The sequence below is a fragment of the Ciconia boyciana genome, chromosome 8 (genome assembly GCF_034638445.1).
Source record: "Ciconia boyciana chromosome 8, ASM3463844v1, whole genome shotgun sequence".
NCBI lineage: Eukaryota > Metazoa > Chordata > Aves > Ciconiiformes > Ciconiidae > Ciconia > Ciconia boyciana.
In genome coordinates this window covers 13,754,341-13,761,106 of record NC_132941.1, presented here as the reverse complement: position 1 = coordinate 13,761,106, position 6,766 = coordinate 13,754,341, and the positions used below count along the sequence as shown (strand labels likewise).

Below are 6,766 nucleotides of genomic sequence, written 5' to 3'. Positions count from 1 at the left end.
CTAGCAATTCTCTTTTTCTTGTGAATGTTCTGAGATCACATTGCCATCTTCTCCATTTATAAATTATCCCAGTGCTGTTGGTGCATTTCTTTTGCAGCTGTCTTTGTGGCTATTATTGTGTTCAGTATTCTGAAAGTCATAGATACCTGTAGTAAATTCATTATTTGAAATTTCTTCTGTATGATTTGTTAAACAGATTATATTTCTTTCTCTTGGCTTTATAAATAGCCTTATCGTGTATATTTGTGGTGTGTATAGTGATATATCAAATTAATACATTATAAGTGCTGAAATAGGCAAAAATAGTTTTAATTCCCTGTGAATCACAATGGTAAATAAAATGAATGACAGAAAGTTGAGGGGAAACGAGCTGGAATACTGCTTGTATTCGATACTTTCTGATTGAAAATTACCAAGAGATAGAGGTAGCTTTCATCAGCTCTTTGTTAGATTGCACTATGTGCAATACTAGCTGTAAGAAGGATGGATGCAATGTACACACGATATAATGTGGAGAGAAGGAGACATTTCTGAAGTAAGGAGGCAACCTTAATGCTCCTCTACTTTATATCCACCTATTTTTCTTCTTCCAGTCTGGTATCCTTGGGCCACAGAGACATCCACACTTTGTCCTTGGACAGATTCCTGGAAAGTGGATGATGTAAGAGAGTTCCCATAGTATACAAACTCTGAATTTTTCCTATGTTGTTGGAATACCTTTACCAAAAAATGTTCTCTGTTGTTTTGTGTGCCAATATAGAGACAATTTAGGTTTGATAATTTGTTTGATAATGAATATTCAGTATTTAATTCCTGGCTGGGTTTTGGGGTGGTTGAGGAGTGTCCTCTTCTTTCTTTGATTCCTTACTGAACTGCAGGATCCTTTGCAAAAAGCAAGGCCTATTTTTCAAGGGTAGCTATCTGTGGATTTCTCCAGTTCTATTCATTGTTGTCAGATTCCAATGGTGTTACAAAGATGCGATAGATCTGTTGAGCCACTTATCATTTGTCATGTGTTTTGATCAGTTGTTTTTATTCCCATAGTTTAAATTATGAATGGGTGGTTGTAGCTGTGGTGTTTGAATTGCTCTGTTTGACTTTGCTCCTTAAGTCATCTTCCTCTATGATTCAGCTTTGATTTTTGTCTAACGTGTTGGAGGAATTCTGAGCAGTTTTCTGGGAAAATAGTCTTTAGCTGCCAGTGCCCTAATGATGCATCCAAGGCATCTTCCTCCAAGATTGTTGAATGTTCATTCAAGGACAAGGAAACATTCTGCTGATACCATTAAATAGTACTCTTTGTGCTGCACTACTTGCAGATATTTATGGGGTTTATTTTGAATTTTAAACCCCAGCTTGGCTTACCTAGTAAGAAACTGTTTTTCATTGGTTCTTAATTTATGATTTTTCACTAGGACCGGATATTCCAAAATAACAGCTGGTACATCCTGCTCTGCATAAATTTATTTATTCTTGCAACTCTGTATTAAGTAGGAATTTCCTGAAATCAGAGGTACTTCTTAAGGTATATGTTGGTGATTCCTGAAGGAGTTTTATATCCTTGTGCCACTGAAATACACAAAGGAAGCTTAAAGGGGCTGGGGCTGAAAGGGGCTTAAAGGGGCTGAAAAAGCTCCAGCTTTTTCAGATAGTAATTTGTTAAGCATTATCTAGCAATTCCAACTCTTCCCATGCAGAATTATTTGTCTGTAAAATATTGCTTGAAAGGATGTTACCCTATCTAATTAAATATTCCTATCGTTAATTTCACTTATTCCAGTACTGTTCAATCTGTAACTTTTTTTTTAATTGGCTGCTGTTTTGATAATAATATACATTTGTTTAGGGCCCATCCATTTCCTGGAACGAAATTAATGCTTAAGTCTTCCTGCCAAAGTATAGCAATGAAAAAATAATTCCACACACATTTCTTCCTATTAATACCTTCCACCCCAGGTCGATATACAAAACTAATTGCATTAACCTTTCTGCAGTATTCCATAGGAGCATCCAAGGCTTCTTCCAAGGAAAAAACCCGCCTCCTCTGATATAAAATGATCAGAATTATACTATCTTCTGTATATTTTATTGTATTCTAATTCTTTAAAAAACCTTTTTTTTTCCCTTGAAAAGCAAGCCTGTGTATCCAGTATGCTATAATCTGTGTGGAATGCATGTGCAGAAATGGAGTGGGTTGCATTCTGGTGTCTGTCACTGATACAAGCCTGAAATAATTCTGTGGGGTGAGGTTGATCATGGAGCTTAGTGTAGTCTGAATCACTGTAAGTCTGCTATTGTAGCTGACCTACAGTTATTGCAAAGACATTTCAAACCTACGTATTCCATTTTTTCCAAACATGAATAGACTAGGACCTAATATGAATTTCAAAATCAAGCCTTTCTTTTTGCATGTGGTCAGAAGCCTTTTAACATTTTAAAGCTAAGCCTTTACTATAGAAACAATGTTGGTTTCAGCACCAATATTGAATTGCAACTGTGATTTGGATGGAGAAACTCCGCAGCTGCTTGGCTGCTAACGTGTCACATGGCTTGAGCAGTGATAACAGATGAAGAGACAGGGCAATTCCAGCTCTTCCTGGGGCTTGCCTTCCTGCCTGTGTCCATGCTGAACAGAGAGTTGCAACAGTTCCTTTGCAGCAGTCCGTACTGGTAAGCGCAAGAAGCTTACTGAAAAGCATTAACTGTTCATCAGTTTGAGAGCCCAAAGAAAGATCTTCCCCTTCTCCTTTGTAGGTTTGGAGAGCAGAGTAGATTTGGAATCCTAAACCAACTGTATTAAACCTCTATCATCTTTCCTGAGAAGAAGGGGATTCAATAAAATCTGTCAGTTATCATGGGAGGTTATGTAAGCTTTAGAAGACCTTTTTTCACTTTAACTAGTTCAGGAAAAGAGATTACCTTCTTTCTAATAGCATTTATAAAGATTATAATCTGTATAATCTTTTAATAGCATCATCAGAGGAAGTCTGGTTATCTATAAGAGCATCATCCTCAGCAACTCAGTCCATCTTTCAGCATTAGTTATCCAAGTGAAACCAACATGCCAATCTCCAGTGTGCTTTTTCACTGGAACAGCTGCCTAAATAGATGAGATTTCGGTAATAACAATCTTTGCAAAGTAGAACATCAGTGGGAGCATTAGTTAAGTGTGACACCACCTGAATACATTCGCAGCCTCAGAATAACCAAGTAATATTCTTTATTAAACACATAGTGTGTAATTTGGATTAAAAAATACCTGTTGTGGTCAAGCTATGTTTTTACCTCCTAACAATTTATTTCAACTGTACGACTAAGCTGGAATTGTGAAAAGCATAAAGGTGATGTCATATCTGCAGTTTGCATGTTTATATTGATTATTTCTTTCTAGTTCCCATATAACTTGGGCAGATTTACATCGTCTTTGTATGCAATGCTTCACTGCATGTCAGTTATGATGCACATTTGTGTTAGGACATGCTTTAGAGAAACAAATTCTGAAATGCCAGGAAATAATTGAAGTGGTGCTTGCTGGCATTCTGCCTACCTGAAAAAAAGACTGATGGGTATATGGGATAACAGTTTTCTCACATTGGTTTAGATTGCTACTGAGCATATTTTTTCTGTCCTTTTGGTAAGGAAATAGGAATAAGGTTTCCAGAACTTACCAGCAGCATTCCCAACCCTCCATTCTGCTTTGCCGATCACCAGTCTACCATTGGGACCTTTGATTTTCATCATGGGAAAGGAACGGAGCCATCGAGCATGAAGCTGCATTGCAGTTGATGACAAGTGCTGTATGGATGGACCAAAATTTCAGGTGTGTTTTATAGAGGGACAAGAGACCCAGAAGGGGACATAGGATTATAGAGGGGTAGTAGAGGATGAGAGGATATGGAGATGTTTGGATGAAGAGCTGGTTAGACGGTATGGGGAGAGACTCAGTAGAAAGCTGGGAAAGGCATGCCCACAGCCCAGTAAGACAGCTGCTTCTGCCACTGGAGTAGCTAATAGGACTTTTTAAGCAGTCTAAGCTTGGGAACCCCTTTGCCACAAAACTATGCTGTCAACTGATTCCTGACTTTCAAAAATAGGGCAATTTCTTGACAGAGGTGAAACTCTTTGTGTCCTAGCAACCTAAGCACAGCACTGCGCAGACTGCCATATAATCTGTGGTGTAGGTAGCAGCTTTGGAGCGATTAACAGCCTGGGGAAGAATCCTACAACTCTGGCAACTAAGCAGGTTTCATACCACAGCCTTGAATAAGATGTTCACAGTGATCCAATGGCCCATTTTTTTTATGAACAATGTTCAATTTCTTTTTGATTGTAACGCAGAGAAAATCCTGTAAGATTAGGCAGATGGGGAAACGAGTGCTTCTGTTATTCTCCAAATGGTAGCTCATGATTATTGTACTCTTTTTACTCAATCATTATGCTCTGAAATGGACAATAAAGATGAAGAATTGCTGTTTGTTATGCTATATGGTCTCTGGAGTGCAGTTCTATTTATGTTCTCAGAAAGAAAGCTTTAGTTTGCTGTTATGATAGATACTTACTAGTTTTATTATATCTATGAAATTATAAACTAAGCTTGCTTAAGATATAATGTCTTCTGGGAATTTCTATGCAAGGTCATATTTTTTTTTTTTCCTTCACAAGATTAATACTATAAGCAAAACTCAAATATGCACTTCTGTGATAAGCTAGGATATCAACTGCAGAGTAAACAATTATTCTTGTAATCTTCACTGGCATCAGAAAGACTATTCACATACAAGTAGAACTTTGTGATAGCTTCAGAACAGTCTGCCAAGGCCCAAGGCCTCAGAAGTTATTTTTCAGGAGATTTTTACATATTTGGTTTTGTTATTATTCCTTAGAATGTCAATATTTTACTAGTGGAACACATTCTAAGATTGCTCATCCTGCAAAAAGATATGCATATCTGTATGATGTTAGTAGTCTTACATAAAATAGATTATCTGCAACAACATGGTAAAGAGGTCAAGCAGTAATTTAAACTTCAGTGAGATTCTTTTTTTGGTGAACATTTCATTGGAGGCTAGTAGTGGGAATATAAATAGAATCAGATAATGAAGTTGCAGTTCTGTCAATGTTTGTTGTTGTTGGGGGGGGTGCGGGTTTTTTTTGTTTTTTTTAATAGCCAAACTAAGTTTTAAATGGTGTACTCGTTTCTGAAAATACCAGTTGAGGCGGTAGATTCCTGATCTTGTTTGTAAAATACAGAAAGCGGAAAAACTTACTGTGATATGGCAGAAGTTGAGCAGAACAGATCTGAGATAGTGTAACTGGTTCCTAGACCATAAGGTAGGAAGTATTTGCGCAATACAGTGAAACTTTTTTTCTGAATCTGTCTGTCATACAGGGTGAAAAAGGCATTTTCTATATATTTGCAATATGTATGAGCTACCAAGGAGATCCCCATGATCCTGTATTACAGCACACACAAGAGCAGACTTTTAAGATTGTGCAGTGATGGTACAGGACACCTGTTCAGAATTTGGAGAGATTAGCATTGTTGGAGCGGGCCCAGAGGAGGGCCACAAAAATGATCAGAGGGCTGGAACACCTCTCCTGTGAGGACAGGCTGAGAGAGCTGGGGTTGTTCAGCCTGGAGAAGAGAAGGCTCTGTGGAGACCTTATTGCGTCCTTTCAGTACTTAAAGGAGGCTTATAACAAAGATGGGGACAGACTTTTTAGCGGGACCTGTTGCAATAGGGCAAGGGGTAATGGTTTTAAACTAAAAGAGGGTAGATTTAGACTAGGTATAAGGAAGAAATGTTTTATGATGAGGGTGGTGAGACACTGGCACAGGTTGCCAAGAGGCGGTAGATGCCACCTCAAGGCGAAACATTCAAGGTCAGGCTGGACGGGGCTCTGGGCAACCTGATCTAGTTGCAGATGTCCTTGCTCACTGCAGGGGGGTTGGACTAGATGACCTTTAAAGGTCCCTTCCAAGCCAAACCATTCTATGATTTTATGCTCATGAACCTTACACCTTTGGATATATGATGATTTTCTTCTGTCTCATCTGTCATTATGGGATGAGATGGAATGATGTTTGTCCCCTCTACTTTCACCCTGCTCTACCTAAACCTACCATGACAGTTTCAGAAGGAAAGAGTCGCCAATGTGATGCCTGAGGACACCAACACTTTTTGCAGTTTTTTTTAATTTCAGAGTGCTGAGAACTTTACTCTGATGGAGTTGTTTTCCTGTCTTGGCTTCTCTATCGTGTTTAACCACCTGCAGCAGAACTGCATGTATTAAATTCAAATTTGATTTGACCTGATAGTTCACCCTTCAGTGCACTGTGGCGTTAGCATGAATTGCAGGTCAAGGGCGTAGTTAGAATGGAGACAAAATGTTGTACCTGATCAGTTGCAGAGATCTTCAGAGAACTGTCACTTTGATAAAGTTAGGATCAAGAACCCTCTCTTGTAGGAAACTTGGCATTCAAAAGCTGTGAATTTCTTGAGATCGATTTGAAGTAGTAACAATGTAAGGAAGCACAACTGCTTTGTCTTTGAAATTCAAATGTCAGCTTTTTAAACAGCTTCTCTAAAAAATGTTCTGAGTTTAGTAACTTTCATATTCCTCATGAAGTCTTCGTATTTGGTCAAATTCTGCTGTTCTTTACAACCGTGAAATTCCGGATAATTCATTTACCTTTACTATGTATTAAACGGGAGCAAACCTGGTTGTATTAAAGATATCCATCCCATGCGACAGAAGGGTTGGC

At 38.3% G+C, this 6,766-nt stretch overlaps 1 long non-coding RNA gene across 1 annotated transcript; it reads right to left on the bottom strand.

Annotated features, from left to right (window-relative positions):
- Nucleotides 1–3,014: 3,014 nt before the first annotated feature.
- Nucleotides 3,015–6,500, bottom strand: LOC140655727 (uncharacterized). Its single transcript, XR_012043837.1, has 3 exons — nt 6,398–6,500; nt 3,669–3,795; nt 3,015–3,100 (listed from the first exon to the last, which is right to left on the bottom strand). It is a non-coding gene; the product is annotated as an uncharacterized lncRNA (long non-coding RNA).
- Nucleotides 6,501–6,766: the final 266 nt, after the last annotated feature.